Source organism: Hyla sarda, unplaced genomic scaffold (assembly GCF_029499605.1).
Source record: "Hyla sarda isolate aHylSar1 unplaced genomic scaffold, aHylSar1.hap1 scaffold_1118, whole genome shotgun sequence".
Taxonomy (NCBI): Eukaryota; Metazoa; Chordata; class Amphibia; order Anura; family Hylidae; genus Hyla; species Hyla sarda.
In genome coordinates this window covers 75,296-94,068 of record NW_026607739.1, presented here as the reverse complement: position 1 = coordinate 94,068, position 18,773 = coordinate 75,296, and the positions used below count along the sequence as shown (strand labels likewise).

General features: G+C 46.5%; 8 non-coding genes and 1 pseudogene across 8 annotated transcripts; all 9 read right to left on the bottom strand.

Moving 5' to 3' along the window:
- Positions 1-185: 185 nt before the first annotated feature.
- On the bottom strand, positions 186-376 carry LOC130301292 (U2 spliceosomal RNA). The gene has a single exon (XR_008851966.1). It is a non-coding gene; the product is annotated as a U2 spliceosomal RNA (small nuclear RNA).
- A 2,092-nt stretch (positions 377-2,468) lies between these two features.
- On the bottom strand, positions 2,469-2,652 carry LOC130301309 (U2 spliceosomal RNA). The gene has a single exon (XR_008851982.1). It is a non-coding gene; the product is annotated as a U2 spliceosomal RNA (small nuclear RNA).
- Positions 2,653-3,395: 743 nt separating this feature from the next.
- On the bottom strand, positions 3,396-3,505 carry LOC130301311 (U2 spliceosomal RNA; annotated as a pseudogene).
- Positions 3,506-5,597: 2,092 nt separating this feature from the next.
- On the bottom strand, positions 5,598-5,788 carry LOC130301291 (U2 spliceosomal RNA). The gene has a single exon (XR_008851965.1). It is a non-coding gene; the product is annotated as a U2 spliceosomal RNA (small nuclear RNA).
- Positions 5,789-7,873: 2,085 nt separating this feature from the next.
- LOC130301290 (U2 spliceosomal RNA) lies at positions 7,874-8,064 on the bottom strand. Its single transcript, XR_008851964.1, has one exon. It is a non-coding gene; the product is annotated as a U2 spliceosomal RNA (small nuclear RNA).
- A 2,091-nt stretch (positions 8,065-10,155) lies between these two features.
- On the bottom strand, positions 10,156-10,346 carry LOC130301289 (U2 spliceosomal RNA). The gene has a single exon (XR_008851963.1). It is a non-coding gene; the product is annotated as a U2 spliceosomal RNA (small nuclear RNA).
- Positions 10,347-12,432: 2,086 nt separating this feature from the next.
- On the bottom strand, positions 12,433-12,623 carry LOC130301288 (U2 spliceosomal RNA). The gene has a single exon (XR_008851962.1). It is a non-coding gene; the product is annotated as a U2 spliceosomal RNA (small nuclear RNA).
- A 2,102-nt stretch (positions 12,624-14,725) lies between these two features.
- LOC130301287 (U2 spliceosomal RNA) lies at positions 14,726-14,916 on the bottom strand. Its single transcript, XR_008851961.1, has one exon. It is a non-coding gene; the product is annotated as a U2 spliceosomal RNA (small nuclear RNA).
- A 2,075-nt stretch (positions 14,917-16,991) lies between these two features.
- LOC130301286 (U2 spliceosomal RNA) lies at positions 16,992-17,182 on the bottom strand. Its single transcript, XR_008851960.1, has one exon. It is a non-coding gene; the product is annotated as a U2 spliceosomal RNA (small nuclear RNA).
- Between the last annotated feature and the right edge of the window lie 1,591 nt (positions 17,183-18,773).

Sequence of the window (18,773 nt, the reverse complement as noted above, 5' to 3'; positions counted from 1 at the left end):
AGTCCTGTGCCTGGACGCTCCAACAGGGGCCAGACACAAGCAGAAGCAGAAGCAGCAGAAGCAGCAGCAGCACCACCTTTTGTTTTTTGGCTGCAGCAGCAGCAAGGCCCACAGGGCTGGCTAGCTGGCTAGCCAGCAAGCAGGTAGCAATGAAAGTAGGAATCTTTCTTTTTAACCCTGTAAGGGGGTGGTGCACTGTACCCGAAGATACTGCCATATCGGGTCAATGCATAGGGCGACGGAAGCAAGCTTCGAAATCGGCCCCCGTTCTCAAAAATCCATTTAATATATGGTCCCCAGATAGGGGACGTATCAGATATTAAACTGATAAGAACAGATACTACACTTGATCTTAGCCAAAAGGCCGAGAAGCGATAACCGTGAAAGGGGCGGGCCCAACAAGGTCCCCTTCATGGGCACTATCACTGCTTGCTGTCAGGGAGGCTGCCAGACAATTTTCCATGCACACTCTGGGCTGGGGGGCAGTCAACCACCAGTACACACAGCAGAACCTAAACCCATACCATTATTGCTAAGCAGCAAGACAGGGGCCCATTGCACTCCCACGGGGCCTTTTTAAATGCAATCCATAACCCGGATTTGCCAGGAACCCTTCTTACTCCTCCTACTTGCATGTGACACTGGGCTTAGGATCTGCATAGGAAACACACACACAAGCACACACCTACCTTTGTTGCCTGCAGATGCCTCCTTGGCTGTCCCCAAACGGTATCAAACCAACACCCACGGGAAGCTGTAAGCATAGAGGACATGCCTGCACCCCATTGGACTTACCTGTGTGGGTTAAATCCGGGTTATTTGACAACCTATGGCGGTGATGGTTCTGCTCAGGCAGAGCAGTGCTGATGCTCCTCATAAAGCTGTCGCTGCTGTGAAGGTTCTAGGTGACATCACAAATCCCTTTGGTTACATACACAACAAAGCTGGGTTGTTGTTGTTTACACTCTGCAAGGCCTGTGGAAGTGAGTGACATCATAGCACTGTAGTTCTGAGGGTTCAAGATGGATGCAACAATCTCCTGTTGCTTCTATGAAGGCCGTAATAGACGACATCACCAAACAGCTCCATAGTCACATACACAGCAAAGGAGAGATGTTGTTTACACCTAGTGATGTCAGTGGTATTGAGTGACATCACAGCACAGTGCTAAGGCTCCTGGGCCTGGACACAGCAGCGGCTGCAATATCTCAACGGAGAATACGTTTATATCTATGTGTGTGTGTGCGCATATATATATATATATATATATATATATATATATATATATATATATATATTTCTCCGCCGAAATCACTTTTAAACCCATTTCCACCTTTTTTTCCCTTCTCTTCCTCTTACTTTTTTTTCACGTTTTTTTACGTTTTTCTCCTTTTCGCCTCTTTTCTGGGCGTATTATTCTTCTTTTTCTTCTTTTTTTTCGTCTAATGCATACCCCATCAGTGCAGCAATGCTTATTCAATACCGCCAGCAGATGGAGACACTGGGGGATAATTTTCTAAGGATTTATACTGATTTTTCCTGTCTGAATTTGTCGCACAGAAAGTTGCAGGCCAAATATGTGTGACATTTCTGCGACTTTAGCTTCTAGAGCATTTTTACAACATTATACATAGGTGCTGAATACATAAAAAGCGACTGTTCAGCGACAGACAAGTCGCATCGGCTGAAAGTAGGCCAGAATGTCAGTCCATGTTGGAGCAGGTTTAGATACAGTCTAAAGCATAGATCTCAAAGTCTGTGCACAGAATTTAGCAAGGGCCTCGCACCTTCTGATGCATCAGGTAGGTGCACAATAGCATAGCCTAACCCTCTGTACTTTGGTCTATATTGATGCGGGACATAGACAGCCAGCTGATGACCAATCCATTAGTGCAATGGATGGCTGGAAGCATTTGTCTTTGCCTTTGCAATACCACAGAAGCAATGCATGGTCAATGTACAGCAATGACACACCTGTGTGAACAGCCAGGAGACCCCCCCCCCCCCCCCCCCATGTTATGTTACATAGTTAGTACGGTCGAAAAAAGACATATGTCCATCACGTTCAACCAGGGAATTAAGGGGTAGGGGTGTGGCGCGATATTGGGGAAGGGATGAGATTTTATATTTCTTCATAAGCATTAATCTTATTTTGTCAATTAGGAACATTCAGCACCCACCCGCTATCAAGGCAGCTGCCTATCATGTCATGCCCTACCTGCACAGGTGTGCTGGCTACTCAAATGATCCAATTAAGGAGGCCATTTAGTCAGCAGCAGCAGAAGTCCTGTGCCTGGACGCTCCAACAGGGGCCAGACACAAGCAGAAGCAGAAGCAGCAGAAGCAGCAGCAGCACCACCTTTTGTTTTTTGGCTGCAGCAGCAGCAAGGCCCACAGGGCTGGCTAGCTGGCTAGCCAGCAAGCAGGTAGCAATGAAAGTAGGAATCTTTCTTTTTAACCCTGTAAGGGGGTGGTGCACTGTACCCGAAGATACTGCCATATCGGGTCAATGCATAGGGCGACGGAAGCAAGCTTCGAAATCGGCCCCCGTTCTCAAAAATCCATTTAATATATGGTCCCCAGATAGGGGACGTATCAGATATTAAACTGATAAGAACAGATTTTTTTTTTTTTTTTTTATCTAAAGCCGAGGAACGTGCTTTCGATTCACCCAAAGTGCAAGAAAAAGTGCAAACGTGTTACACTAAAAAAACGTGCACAAAGGATGCGGTCTATCGCAAGCCCTTCTCCGATAGGAGAGAGGCCCCCCAACAAACCTTACCCTTCGCCTCCGGACCAAAAGGTACCTGCGAGGTTCCAGGTTCGATGTCCCTTTTCGCCGAAGCTACTAGGGGACCACAAATGCTCCCGGCATCCCCCTTGGCGTTGGCCAAGGTATCTGCCCGCAGAGCCGATTACGGTAGGTACTCTGCCAAAGCAGGAGTACCCGGGGTGTTTGCAGGGAGGTGCGGAACCTAATGGCCACACACACCTCCCCTAGACCGCCAGGAGGGACACCCAGAAGGGCTACCGCATCCTGACAAATCCTGTGAACACACAACACGCAAAAAGTGACACAGTGAGACAAAAAAGAAATAAATAAGTGAATGTGTGCAGATATACTGCCCGGACATCCGGCCGGATCTATAAAAATTTCTCTGATCCTAGCCAGAAGGCCGGGAATCAAGAGGTGAGTGCCACAAGGTGAAGAGATTATGGTGCCCGTGCTTCAACTCAGTGAGTCTATTCTCCCAGTGAGTTTCGGCACCTCGGGGTCACCACTCCCCGAGGCACAAAAGTACCTCGGCTCTAGACCCTCTCAGCCTCATGGCGAGACCCGGAGGGAACAGGTCACATCGGGGCAGCCGTCGAGCTGATTCCTCAGAACCAGCCCCGGAAAGCCCTGGTACACCTGAATCCTCCATGCAGCACCCATCCCCACCAGCATGAAAACTGATAAGAACAGATACTACACTTGATCTTAGCCAAAAGGCCGAGAAGCGATAACCGTGAAAGGGGCGGGCCCAACAAGGTCCCCTTCATGGGCACTATCACTGCTTGCTGTCAGGGAGGCTGCCAGACAATTTTCCATGCACACTCTGGGCTGGGGGGCAGTCAACCACCAGTACACACAGCAGAACCTAAACCCATACCATTATTGCTAAGCAGCAAGACAGGGGCCCATTGCACTCCCACGGGGCCTTTTTAAATGCAATCCATAACCCGGATTTGCCAGGAACCCTTCTTACTCCTCCTACTTGCATGTGACACTGGGCTTAGGATCTGCATAGGAAACACACACACAAGCACACACCTACCTTTGTTGCCTGCAGATGCCTCCTTGGCTGTCCCCAAACGGTATCAAACCAACACCCACGGGAAGCTGTAAGCATAGAGGACATGCCTGCACCCCATTGGACTTACCTGTGTGGGTTAAATCCGGGTTATTTGACAACCTATGGCGGTGATGGTTCTGCTCAGGCAGAGCAGTGCTGATGCTCCTCATAAAGCTGTCGCTGCTGTGAAGGTTCTAGGTGACATCACAAATCCCTTTGGTTACATACACAACAAAGCTGGGTTGTTGTTGTTTACACTCTGCAAGGCCTGTGGAAGTGAGTGACATCATAGCACTGTAGTTCTGAGGGTTCAAGATGGATGCAACAATCTCCTGTTGCTTCTATGAAGGCCGTAATAGACGACATCACCAAACAGCTCCATAGTCACATACACAGCAAAGGAGAGATGTTGTTTACACCTAGTGATGTCAGTGGTATTGAGTGACATCACAGCACAGTGCTAAGGCTCCTGGGCCTGGACACAGCAGCGGCTGCAATATCTCAACGGAGAATACGTTTATATCTATGTGTGTGTGTGCGCATATATATATATATATATATATATATATATATATATATATATATATATATATTTCTCCGCCGAAATCACTTTTAAACCCATTTCCACCTTTTTTTCCCTTCTCTTCCTCTTACTTTTTTTTCACGTTTTTTTACGTTTTTCTCCTTTTCGCCTCTTTTCTGGGCGTATTATTCTTCTTTTTCTTCTTTTTTTTCGTCTAATGCATACCCCATCAGTGCAGCAATGCTTATTCAATACCGCCAGCAGATGGAGACACTGGGGGATAATTTTCTAAGGATTTATACTGATTTTTCCTGTCTGAATTTGTCGCACAGAAAGTTGCAGGCCAAATATGTGTGACATTTCTGCGACTTTAGCTTCTAGAGCATTTTTACAACATTATACATAGGTGCTGAATACATAAAAAGCGACTGTTCAGCGACAGACAAGTCGCATCGGCTGAAAGTAGGCCAGAATGTCAGTCCATGTTGGAGCAGGTTTAGATACAGTCTAAAGCATAGATCTCAAAGTCTGTGCACAGAATTTAGCAAGGGCCTCGCACCTTCTGATGCATCAGGTAGGTGCACAATAGCATAGCCTAACCCTCTGTACTTTGGTCTATATTGATGCGGGACATAGACAGCCAGCTGATGACCAATCCATTAGTGCAATGGATGGCTGGAAGCATTTGTCTTTGCCTTTGCAATACCACAGAAGCAATGCATGGTCAATGTACAGCAATGACACACCTGTGTGAACAGCCAGGAGACCCCCCCCCCCCCCCCCCATGTTATGTTACATAGTTACATAGTTAGTACGGTCGAAAAAAGACATATGTCCATCACGTTCAACCAGGGAATTAAGGGGTAGGGGTGTGGCGCGATATTGGGGAAGGGATGAGATTTTATATTTCTTCATAAGCATTAATCTTATTTTGTCAATTAGGAACATTCAGCACCCACCCGCTATCAAGGCAGCTGCCTATCATGTCATGCCCTACCTGCACAGGTGTGCTGGCTACTCAAATGATCCAATTAAGGAGGCCATTTAGTCAGCAGCAGCAGAAGTCCTGTGCCTGGACGCTCCAACAGGGGCCAGACACAAGCAGAAGCAGAAGCAGCAGCAGCACCACCTTTTGTTTTTTGGCTGCAGCAGCAGCAAGGCCCACAGGGCTGGCTAGCTGGCTAGCCAGCAAGCAGGTAGCAATGAAAGTAGGAATCTTTCTTTTTAACCCTGTAAGGGGGTGGTGCACTGTACCCGAAGATACTGCCATATCGGGTCAATGCATAGGGCGACGGAAGCAAGCTTCGAAATCGGCCCCCGTTCTCAAAAATCCATTTAATATATGGTCCCCAGATAGGGGACGTATCAGATATTAAACTGATAAGAACAGATACTACACTTGATCTTAGCCAAAAGGCCGAGAAGCGATAACCGTGAAAGGGGCGGGCCCAACAAGGTCCCCTTCATGGGCACTATCACTGCTTGCTGTCAGGGAGGCTGCCAGACAATTTTCCATGCACACTCTGGGCTGGGGGGCAGTCAACCACCAGTACACACAGCAGAACCTAAACCCATACCATTATTGCTAAGCAGCAAGACAGGGGCCCATTGCACTCCCACGGGGCCTTTTTAAATGCAATCCATAACCCGGATTTGCCAGGAACCCTTCTTACTCCTCCTACTTGCATGTGACACTGGGCTTAGGATCTGCATAGGAAACACACACACAAGCACACACCTACCTTTGTTGCCTGCAGATGCCTCCTTGGCTGTCCCCAAACGGTATCAAACCAACACCCACGGGAAGCTGTAAGCATAGAGGACATGCCTGCACCCCATTGGACTTACCTGTGTGGGTTAAATCCGGGTTATTTGACAACCTATGGCGGTGATGGTTCTGCTCAGGCAGAGCAGTGCTGATGCTCCTCATAAAGCTGTCGCTGCTGTGAAGGTTCTAGGTGACATCACAAATCCCTTTGGTTACATACACAACAAAGCTGGGTTGTTGTTGTTTACACTCTGCAAGGCCTGTGGAAGTGAGTGACATCATAGCACTGTAGTTCTGAGGGTTCAAGATGGATGCAACAATCTCCTGTTGCTTCTATGAAGGCCGTAATAGACGACATCACCAAACAGCTCCATAGTCACATACACAGCAAAGGAGAGATGTTGTTTACACCTAGTGATGTCAGTGGTATTGAGTGACATCACAGCACAGTGCTAAGGCTCCTGGGCCTGGACACAGCAGCGGCTGCAATATCTCAACGGAGAATACGTTTATATCTATGTGTGTGTGTGCGCATATATATATATATATATATATATATATATATATATATATATATTTCTCCGCCGAAATCACTTTTAAACCCATTTCCACCTTTTTTTCCCTTCTCTTCCTCTTACTTTTTTTTCACGTTTTTTTACGTTTTTCTCCTTTTCGCCTCTTTTCTGGGCGTATTATTCTTCTTTTTCTTCTTTTTTTTCGTCTAATGCATACCCCATCAGTGCAGCAATGCTTATTCAATACCGCCAGCAGATGGAGACACTGGGGGATAATTTTCTAAGGATTTATACTGATTTTTCCTGTCTGAATTTGTCGCACAGAAAGTTGCAGGCCAAATATGTGTGACATTTCTGCGACTTTAGCTTCTAGAGCATTTTTACAACATTATACATAGGTGCTGAATACATAAAAAGCGACTGTTCAGCGACAGACAAGTCGCATCGGCTGAAAGTAGGCCAGAATGTCAGTCCATGTTGGAGCAGGTTTAGATACAGTCTAAAGCATAGATCTCAAAGTCTGTGCACAGAATTTAGCAAGGGCCTCGCACCTTCTGATGCATCAGGTAGGTGCACAATAGCATAGCCTAACCCTCTGTACTTTGGTCTATATTGATGCGGGACATAGACAGCCAGCTGATGACCAATCCATTAGTGCAATGGATGGCTGGAAGCATTTGTCTTTGCCTTTGCAATACCACAGAAGCAATGCATGGTCAATGTACAGCAATGACACACCTGTGTGAACAGCCAGGAGACCCCCCCCCCCCCCCCATGTTATGTTACATAGTTACATAGTTAGTACGGTCGAAAAAAGACATATGTCCATCACGTTCAACCAGGGAATTAAGGGGTAGGGGTGTGGCGCGATATTGGGGAAGGGATGAGATTTTATATTTCTTCATAAGCATTAATCTTATTTTGTCAATTAGGAACATTCAGCACCCACCCGCTATCAAGGCAGCTGCCTATCATGTCATGCCCTACCTGCACAGGTGTGCTGGCTACTCAAATGATCCAATTAAGGAGGCCATTTAGTCAGCAGCAGCAGAAGTCCTGTGCCTGGACGCTCCAACAGGGGCCAGACACAAGCAGAAGCAGCAGAAGCAGCAGCAGCACCACCTTTTGTTTTTTGGCTGCAGCAGCAGCAAGGCCCACAGGGCTGGCTAGCTGGCTAGCCAGCAAGCAGGTAGCAATGAAAGTAGGAATCTTTCTTTTTAACCCTGTAAGGGGGTGGTGCACTGTACCCGAAGATACTGCCATATCGGGTCAATGCATAGGGCGACGGAAGCAAGCTTCGAAATCGGCCCCCGTTCTCAAAAATCCATTTAATATATGGTCCCCAGATAGGGGACGTATCAGATATTAAACTGATAAGAACAGATACTACACTTGATCTTAGCCAAAAGGCCGAGAAGCGATAACCGTGAAAGGGGCGGGCCCAACAAGGTCCCCTTCATGGGCACTATCACTGCTTGCTGTCAGGGAGGCTGCCAGACAATTTTCCATGCACACTCTGGGCTGGGGGGCAGTCAACCACCAGTACACACAGCAGAACCTAAACCCATACCATTATTGCTAAGCAGCAAGACAGGGGCCCATTGCACTCCCACGGGGCCTTTTTAAATGCAATCCATAACCCGGATTTGCCAGGAACCCTTCTTACTCCTCCTACTTGCATGTGACACTGGGCTTAGGATCTGCATAGGAAACACACACACAAGCACACATCTACCTTTGTTGCCTGCAGATGCCTCCTTGGCTGTCCCCAAACGGTATCAAACCAACACCCACGGGAAGCTGTAAGCATAGAGGACATGCCTGCACCCCATTGGACTTACCTGTGTGGGTTAAATCCGGGTTATTTGACAACCTATGGCGGTGATGGTTCTGCTCAGGCAGAGCAGTGCTGATGCTCCTCATAAAGCTGTCGCTGCTGTGAAGGTTCTAGGTGACATCACAAATCCCTTTGGTTACATACACAACAAAGCTGGGTTGTTGTTGTTTACACTCTGCAAGGCCTGTGGAAGTGAGTGACATCATAGCACTGTAGTTCTGAGGGTTCAAGATGGATGCAACAATCTCCTGTTGCTTCTATGAAGGCCGTAATAGACGACATCACCAAACAGCTCCATAGTCACATACACAGCAAAGGAGAGATGTTGTTTACACCTAGTGATGTCAGTGGTATTGAGTGACATCACAGCACAGTGCTAAGGCTCCTGGGCCTGGACACAGCAGCGGCTGCAATATCTCAACGGAGAATACGTTTATATCTATGTGTGTGTGTGCGCATATATATATATATATATATATATATATATATATATATATATATATATTTCTCCGCCGAAATCACTTTTAAACCCATTTCCACCTTTTTTTCCCTTCTCTTCCTCTTACTTTTTTTTCACGTTTTTTTACGTTTTTCTCCTTTTCGCCTCTTTTCTGGGCGTATTATTCTTCTTTTTCTTCTTTTTTTTCGTCTAATGCATACCCCATCAGTGCAGCAATGCTTATTCAATACCGCCAGCAGATGGAGACACTGGGGGATAATTTTCTAAGGATTTATACTGATTTTTCCTGTCTGAATTTGTCGCACAGAAAGTTGCAGGCCAAATATGTGTGACATTTCTGCGACTTTAGCTTCTAGAGCATTTTTACAACATTATACATAGGTGCTGAATACATAAAAAGCGACTGTTCAGCGACAGACAAGTCGCATCGGCTGAAAGTAGGCCAGAATGTCAGTCCATGTTGGAGCAGGTTTAGATACAGTCTAAAGCATAGATCTCAAAGTCTGTGCACAGAATTTAGCAAGGGCCTCGCACCTTCTGATGCATCAGGTAGGTGCACAATAGCATAGCCTAACCCTCTGTACTTTGGTCTATATTGATGCGGGACATAGACAGCCAGCTGATGACCAATCCATTAGTGCAATGGATGGCTGGAAGCATTTGTCTTTGCCTTTGCAATACCACAGAAGCAATGCATGGTCAATGTACAGCAATGACACACCTGTGTGAACAGCCAGGAGACCCCCTCCCCCCATGTTATGTTACATAGTTACATAGTTAGTACGGTCGAAAAAAGACATATGTCCATCACGTTCAACCAGGGAATTAAGGGGTAGGGGTGTGGCGCGATATTGGGGAAGGGATGAGATTTTATATTTCTTCATAAGCATTAATCTTATTTTGTCAATTAGGAACATTCAGCACCCACCCGCTATCAAGGCAGCTGCCTATCATGTCATGCCCTACCTGCACAGGTGTGCTGGCTACTCAAATGATCCAATTAAGGAGGCCATTTAGTCAGCAGCAGCAGAAGTCCTGTGCCTGGACGCTCCAACAGGGGCCAGACACAAGCAGAAGCAGAAGCAGCAGAAGCAGCAGCAGCACCACCTTTTGTTTTTTGGCTGCAGCAGCAGCAAGGCCCACAGGGCTGGCTAGCTGGCTAGCCAGCAAGCAGGTAGCAATGAAAGTAGGAATCTTTCTTTTTAACCCTGTAAGGGGGTGGTGCACTGTACCCGAAGATACTGCCATATCGGGTCAATGCATAGGGCGACGGAAGCAAGCTTCGAAATCGGCCCCCGTTCTCAAAAATCCATTTAATATATGGTCCCCAGATAGGGGACGTATCAGATATTAAACTGATAAGAACAGATACTACACTTGATCTTAGCCAAAAGGCCGAGAAGCGATAACCGTGAAAGGGGCGGGCCCAACAAGGTCCCCTTCATGGGCACTATCACTGCTTGCTGTCAGGGAGGCTGCCAGACAATTTTCCATGCACACTCTGGGCTGGGGAGCAGTCAACCACCAGTACACACAGCAGAACCTAAACCCATACCATTATTGCTAAGCAGCAAGACAGGGGCCCATTGCACTCCCACGGGGCCTTTTTAAATGCAATCCATAACCCGGATTTGCCAGGAACCCTTCTTACTCCTCCTACTTGCATGTGACACTGGGCTTAGGATCTGCATAGGAAACACACACACAAGCACACACCTACCTTTGTTGCCTGCAGATGCCTCCTTGGCTGTCCCCAAACGGTATCAAACCAACACCCACGGGAAGCTGTAAGCATAGAGGACATGCCTGCACCCCATTGGACTTACCTGTGTGGGTTAAATCCGGGTTATTTGACAACCTATGGCGGTGATGGTTCTGCTCAGGCAGAGCAGTGCTGATGCTCCTCATAAAGCTGTCGCTGCTGTGAAGGTTCTAGGTGACATCACAAATCCCTTTGGTTACATACACAACAAAGCTGGGTTGTTGTTGTTTACACTCTGCAAGGCCTGTGGAAGTGAGTGACATCATAGCACTGTAGTTCTGAGGGTTCAAGATGGATGCAACAATCTCCTGTTGCTTCTATGAAGGCCGTAATAGACGACATCACCAAACAGCTCCATAGTCACATACACAGCAAAGGAGAGATGTTGTTTACACCTAGTGATGTCAGTGGTATTGAGTGACATCACAGCACAGTGCTAAGGCTCCTGGGCCTGGACACAGCAGCGGCTGCAATATCTCAACGGAGAATACGTTTATATCTATGTGTGTGTGTGCGCATATATATATATATATATATATATATATATATATATATATATATATATTTCTCCGCCGAAATCACTTTTAAACCCATTTCCACCTTTTTTTCCCTTCTCTTCCTCTTACTTTTTTTTCACGTTTTTTTACGTTTTTCTCCTTTTCGCCTCTTTTCTGGGCGTATTATTCTTCTTTTTCTTCTTTTTTTTCGTCTAATGCATACCCCATCAGTGCAGCAATGCTTATTCAATACCGCCAGCAGATGGAGACACTGGGGGATAATTTTCTAAGGATTTATACTGATTTTTCCTGTCTGAATTTGTCGCACAGAAAGTTGCAGGCCAAATATGTGTGACATTTCTGCGACTTTAGCTTCTAGAGCATTTTTACAACATTATACATAGGTGCTGAATACATAAAAAGCGACTGTTCAGCGACAGACAAGTCGCATCGGCTGAAAGTAGGCCAGAATGTCAGTCCATGTTGGAGCAGGTTTAGATACAGTCTAAAGCATAGATCTCAAAGTCTGTGCACAGAATTTAGCAAGGGCCTCGCACCTTCTGATGCATCAGGTAGGTGCACAATAGCATAGCCTAACCCTCTGTACTTTGGTCTATATTGATGCGGGACATAGACAGCCAGCTGATGACCAATCCATTAGTGCAATGGATGGCTGGAAGCATTTGTCTTTGCCTTTGCAATACCACAGAAGCAATGCATGGTCAATGTACAGCAATGACACACCTGTGTGAACAGCCAGGAGACCCCCCCCCCCCCCCCATGTTATGTTACATAGTTACATAGTTAGTACGGTCGAAAAAAGACATATGTCCATCACGTTCAACCAGGGAATTAAGGGGTAGGGGTGTGGCGCGATATTGGGGAAGGGATGAGATTTTATATTTCTTCATAAGCATTAATCTTATTTTGTCAATTAGGAACATTCAGCACCCACCCGCTATCAAGGCAGCTGCCTATCATGTCATGCCCTACCTGCACAGGTGTGCTGGCTACTCAAATGATCCAATTAAGGAGGCCATTTAGTCAGCAGCAGCAGAAGTCCTGTGCCTGGACGCTCCAACAGGGGCCAGACACAAGCAGAAGCAGAAGCAGCAGCAGCACCACCTTTTGTTTTTTGGCTGCAGCAGCAGCAAGGCCCACAGGGCTGGCTAGCTGGCTAGCCAGCAAGCAGGTAGCAATGAAAGTAGGAATCTTTCTTTTTAACCCTGTAAGGGGGTGGTGCACTGTACCCGAAGATACTGCCATATCGGGTCAATGCATAGGGCGACGGAAGCAAGCTTCGAAATCGGCCCCCGTTCTCAAAAATCCATTTAATATATGGTCCCCAGATAGGGGACGTATCAGATATTAAACTGATAAGAACAGATACTACACTTGATCTTAGCCAAAAGGCCGAGAAGCGATAACCGTGAAAGGGGCGGGCCCAACAAGGTCCCCTTCATGGGCACTATCACTGCTTGCTGTCAGGGAGGCTGCCAGACAATTTTCCATGCACACTCTGGGCTGGGGGGCAGTCAACCACCAGTACACACAGCAGAACCTAAACCCATACCATTATTGCTAAGCAGCAAGACAGGGGCCCATTGCACTCCCACGGGGCCTTTTTAAATGCAATCCATAACCCGGATTTGCCAGGAACCCTTCTTACTCCTCCTACTTGCATGTGACACTGGGCTTAGGATCTGCATAGGAAACACACACACAAGCACACACCTACCTTTGTTGCCTGCAGATGCCTCCTTGGCTGTCCCCAAACGGTATCAAACCAACACCCACGGGAAGCTGTAAGCATAGAGGACATGCCTGCACCCCATTGGACTTACCTGTGTGGGTTAAATCCGGGTTATTTGACAACCTATGGCGGTGATGGTTCTGCTCAGGCAGAGCAGTGCTGATGCTCCTCATAAAGCTGTCGCTGCTGTGAAGGTTCTAGGTGACATCACAAATCCCTTTGGTTACATACACAACAAAGCTGGGTTGTTGTTGTTTACACTCTGCAAGGCCTGTGGAAGTGAGTGACATCATAGCACTGTAGTTCTGAGGGTTCAAGATGGATGCAACAATCTCCTGTTGCTTCTATGAAGGCCGTAATAGACGACATCACCAAACAGCTCCATAGTCACATACACAGCAAAGGAGAGATGTTGTTTACACCTAGTGATGTCAGTGGTATTGAGTGACATCACAGCACAGTGCTAAGGCTCCTGGGCCTGGACACAGCAGCGGCTGCAATATCTCAACGGAGAATACGTTTATATCTATGTGTGTGTGTGCGCATATATATATATATATATATATATATATATATATATATATATATATATATTCTCCGCCGAAATCACTTTTAAACCCATTTCCACCTTTTTTTCCCTTCTCTTCCTCTTACTTTTTTTTCACGTTTTTTTACGTTTTTCTCCTTTTCGCCTCTTTTCTGGGCGTATTATTCTTCTTTTTCTTCTTTTTTTTCGTCTAATGCATACCCCATCAGTGCAGCAATGCTTATTCAATACCGCCAGCAGATGGAGACACTGGGGGATAATTTTCTAAGGATTTATACTGATTTTTCCTGTCTGAATTTGTCGCACAGAAAGTTGCAGGCCAAATATGTGTGACATTTCTGCGACTTTAGCTTCTAGAGCATTTTTACAACATTATACATAGGTGCTGAATACATAAAAAGCGACTGTTCAGCGACAGACAAGTCGCATCGGCTGAAAGTAGGCCAGAATGTCAGTCCATGTTGGAGCAGGTTTAGATACAGTCTAAAGCATAGATCTCAAAGTCTGTGCACAGAATTTAGCAAGGGCCTCGCACCTTCTGATGCATCAGGTAGGTGCACAATAGCATAGCCTAACCCTCTGTACTTTGGTCTATATTGATGCGGGACATAGACAGCCAGCTGATGACCAATCCATTAGTGCAATGGATGGCTGGAAGCATTTGTCTTTGCCTTTGCAATACCACAGAAGCAATGCATGGTCAATGTACAGCAATGACACACCTGTGTGAACAGCCAGGAGACCCCCCCCCCCCCCCCCCCCCCATGTTATGTTACATAGTTACATAGTTAGTACGGTCGAAAAAAGACATATGTCCATCACGTTCAACCAGGGAATTAAGGGGTAGGGGTGTGGCGCGATATTGGGGAAGGGATGAGATTTTATATTTCTTCATAAGCATTAATCTTATTTTGTCAATTAGGAACATTCAGCACCCACCCGCTATCAAGGCAGCTGCCTATCATGTCATGCCCTACCTGCACAGGTGTGCTGGCTACTCAAATGATCCAATTAAGGAGGCCATTTAGTCAGCAGCAGCAGAAGTCCTGTGCCTGGACGCTCCAACAGGGGCCAGACACAAGCAGAAGCAGAAGCAGCAGAAGCAGCAGCAGCACCACCTTTTGTTTTTTGGCTGCAGCAGCAGCAAGGCCCACAGGGCTGGCTAGCTGGCTAGCCAGCAAGCAGGTAGCAATGAAAGTAGGAATCTTTCTTTTTAACCCTGTAAGGGGGTGGTGCACTGTACCCGAAGATACTGCCATATCGGGTCAATGCATAGGGCGACGGAAGCAAGCTTCGAAATCGGCCCCCGTTCTCAAAAATCCATTTAATATATGGTCCCCAGATAGGGGACGTATCAGATATTAAACTGATAAGAACAGATACTACACTTGATCTTAGCCAAAAGGCCGAGAAGCGATAACCGTGAAAGGGGCGGGCCCAACAAGGTCCCCTTCATGGGCACTATCACTGCTTGCTGTCAGGGAGGCTGCCAGACAATTTTCCATGCACACTCTGGGCTGGGGGGCAGTCAACCACCAGTACACACAGCAGAACCTAAACCCATACCATTATTGCTAAGCAGCAAGACAGGGGCCCATTGCACTCCCACGGGGCCTTTTTAAATGCAATCCATAACCCGGATTTGCCAGGAACCCTTCTTACTCCTCCTACTTGCATGTGACACTGGGCTTAGGATCTGCATAGGAAACACACACACAAGCACACACCTACCTTTGTTGCCTGCAGATGCCTCCTTGGCTGTCCCCAAACGGTATCAAACCAACACCCACGGGAAGCTGTAAGCATAGAGGACATGCCTGCACCCCATTGGACTTACCTGTGTGGGTTAAATCCGGGTTATTTGACAACCTATGGCGGTGATGGTTCTGCTCAGGCAGAGCAGTGCTGATGCTCCTCATAAAGCTGTCGCTGCTGTGAAGGTTCTAGGTGACATCACAAATCCCTTTGGTTACATACACAACAAAGCTGGGTTGTTGTTGTTTACACTCTGCAAGGCCTGTGGAAGTGAGTGACATCATAGCACTGTAGTTCTGAGGGTTCAAGATGGATGCAACAATCTCCTGTTGCTTCTATGAAGGCCGTAATAGACGACATCACCAAACAGCTCCATAGTCACATACACAGCAAAGGAGAGATGTTGTTTACACCTAGTGATGTCAGTGGTATTGAGTGACATCACAGCACAGTGCTAAGGCTCCTGGGCCTGGACACAGCAGCGGCTGCAATATCTCAACGGAGAATACGTTTATATCTATGTGTGTGTGTGCGCATATATATATATATATATATATATATATATATATTTTCTCCGCCGAAATCACTTTTAAACCCATTTCCACCTTTTTTTTCCCTTCTCTTCCTCTTACTTTTTTTTCACGTTTTTTTACGTTTTTCTCCTTTTCGCCTCTTTTCTGGGCGTATTATTCTTCTTTTTCTTCTTTTTTTTCGTCTAATGCATACCCCATCAGTGCAGCAATGCTTATTCAATACCGCCAGCAGATGGAGACACTGGGGGATAATTTTCTAAGGATTTATACTGATTTTTCCTGTCTGAATTTGTCGCACAGAAAGTTGCAGGCCAAATATGTGTGACATTTCTGCGACTTTAGCTTCTAGAGCATTTTTACAACATTATACATAGGTGCTTAATACATAAAAAGCGACTGTTCAGCGACAGACAAGTCGCATCGGCTGAAAGTAGGCCAGAATGTCAGTCCATGTTGGAGCAGGTTTAGATACAGTCTAAAGCATAGATCTCAAAGTCTGTGCACAGAATTTAGCAAGGGCCTCGCACCTTCTGATGCATCAGGTAGGTGCACAATAGCATAGCCTAACCCTCTGTACTTTGGTCTATATTGATGCGGGACATAGACAGCCAGCTGATGACCAATCCATTAGTGCAATGGATGGCTGGAAGCATTTGTCTTTGCCTTTGCAATACCACAGAAGCAATGCATGGTCAATGTACAGCAATGACACACCTGTGTGAACAGCCAGGAGACCCCCCCCCCCCCCCCCATGTTATGTTACATAGTTACATAGTTAGTACGGTCGAAAAAAGACATATGTCCATCACGTTCAACCAGGGAATTAAGGGGTAGGGGTGTGGCGCGATATTGGGGAAGGGATGAGATTTTATATTTCTTCATAAGCATTAATCTTATTTTGTCAATTAGGAACATTCAGCACCCACCCGCTATCAAGGCAGCTGCCTATCATGTCATGCCCTACCTGCACAGGTGTGCTGGCTACTCAAATGATCCAATTAAGGAGGCCATTTAGTCAGCAGCAGCAGAAGTCCTGTGCCTGGACGCTCCAACAGGGGCCAGACACAAGCAGAAGCAGAAGCAGCAGAAGCACCACCTTTTGTTTTTTGGCTGCAGCAGCAGCAAGGCCCACAGGGCTGGCTAGCTGGCTAGCCAGCAAGCAGGTAGCAATGAAAGTAGGAATCTTTCTTTTTAACCCTGTAAGGGGGTGGTGCACTGTACCCGAAGATACTGCCATATCGGGTCAATGCATAGGGCGACGGAAGCAAGCTTCGAAATCGGCCCCCGTTCTCAAAAATCCATTTAATATATGGTCCCCAGATAGGGGACGTATCAGATATTAAACTGATAAGAACAGATACTACACTTGATCTTAGCCAAAAGGCCGAGAAGCGATAACCGTGAAAGGGGCGGGCCCAACAAGGTCCCCTTCATGGGCACTATCACTGCTTGCTGTCAGGGAGGCTGCCAGACAATTTTCCATGCACACTCTGGGCTGGGGGGCAGTCAACCACCAGTACACGCAGCAGAACCTAAACCCATACCATTATTGCTAAGCAGCAAGACAGGGGCCCATTGCACTCCCACGGGGCCTTTTTAAATGCAATCCATAACCCGGATTTGCCAGGAACCCTTCTTACTCCTCCTACTTGCATGTGACACTGGGCTTAGGATCTGCATAGGAAACACACACACAAGCACACACCTACCTTTGTTGCCTGCAGATGCCTCCTTGGCTGTCCCCAAACGGTATCAAACCAACACCCACGGGAAGCTGTAAGCATAGAGGACATGCCTGCACCCCATTGGACTTACCTGTGTGGGTTAAATCCGGGTTATTTGACAACCTATGGCGGTGATGGTTCTGCTCAGGCAGAGCAGTGCTGATGCTCCTCATAAAGCTGTCGCTGCTGTGAAGGTTCTAGGTGACATCACAAATCCCTTTGGTTACATACACAACAAAGCTGGGTTGTTGTTGTTTACACTCTGCAAGGCCTGTGGAAGTGAGTGACATCATAGCACTGTAGTTCTGAGGGTTCAAGATGGATGCAACAATCTCCTGTTGCTTCTATGAAGGCCGTAATAGACGACATCACCAAACAGCTCCATAGTCACATACACAGCAAAGGAGAGATGTTGTTTACACCTAGTGATGTCAGTGGTATTGAGTGACATCACAGCACAGTGCTAAGGCTCCTGGGCCTGGACACAGCAGCGGCTGCAATATCTCAACGGAGAATACGTTTATATCTATGTGTGTGTGTGCGCATATATATATATATATATATATATATATATATATATATATATATATTTCTCCGCCGAAATCACTTTTAAACCCATTTCCACCTTTTTTTCCCTTCTCTTCCTCTTACTTTTTTTTCACGTTTTTTTACGTTTTTCTCCTTTTCGCCTCTTTTCTGGGCGTATTATTCTTCTTTTTCTTCTTTTTTTTCGTCTAATGCATACCCCATCAGTGCAGCAATGCTTATTCAATACCGCCAGCAGATGGAGACACTGGGGGATAATTTTCTAAGGATTTATACTGATTTTTCCTGTCTGAATTTGTCGCACAGAAAGTTGCAGGCCAAATATGTGTGACATTTCTGCGACTTTAGCTTCTAGAGCATTTTTACAACATTATACATAGGTGCTGAATACATAAAAAGCGACTGTTCAGCGACAGACAAGTCGCATCGGCTGAAAGTAGGCCAGAATGTCAGTCCATGTTGGAGCAGGTTTAGATACAGTCTAAAGCATAGATCTCAAAGTCTGTGCACAGAATTTAGCAAGGGCCTCGCACCTTCTGATGCATCAGGTAGGTGCACAATAGCATAGCCTAACCCTCTGTACTTTGGTCTATATTGATGCGGGACATAGACAGCCAGCTGATGACCAATCCATTAGTGCAATGGATGGCTGGAAGAATTTGTCTTTGCCTTTGCAATACCACAGAAGCAATGCATGGTCAATGTACAGCAATGACA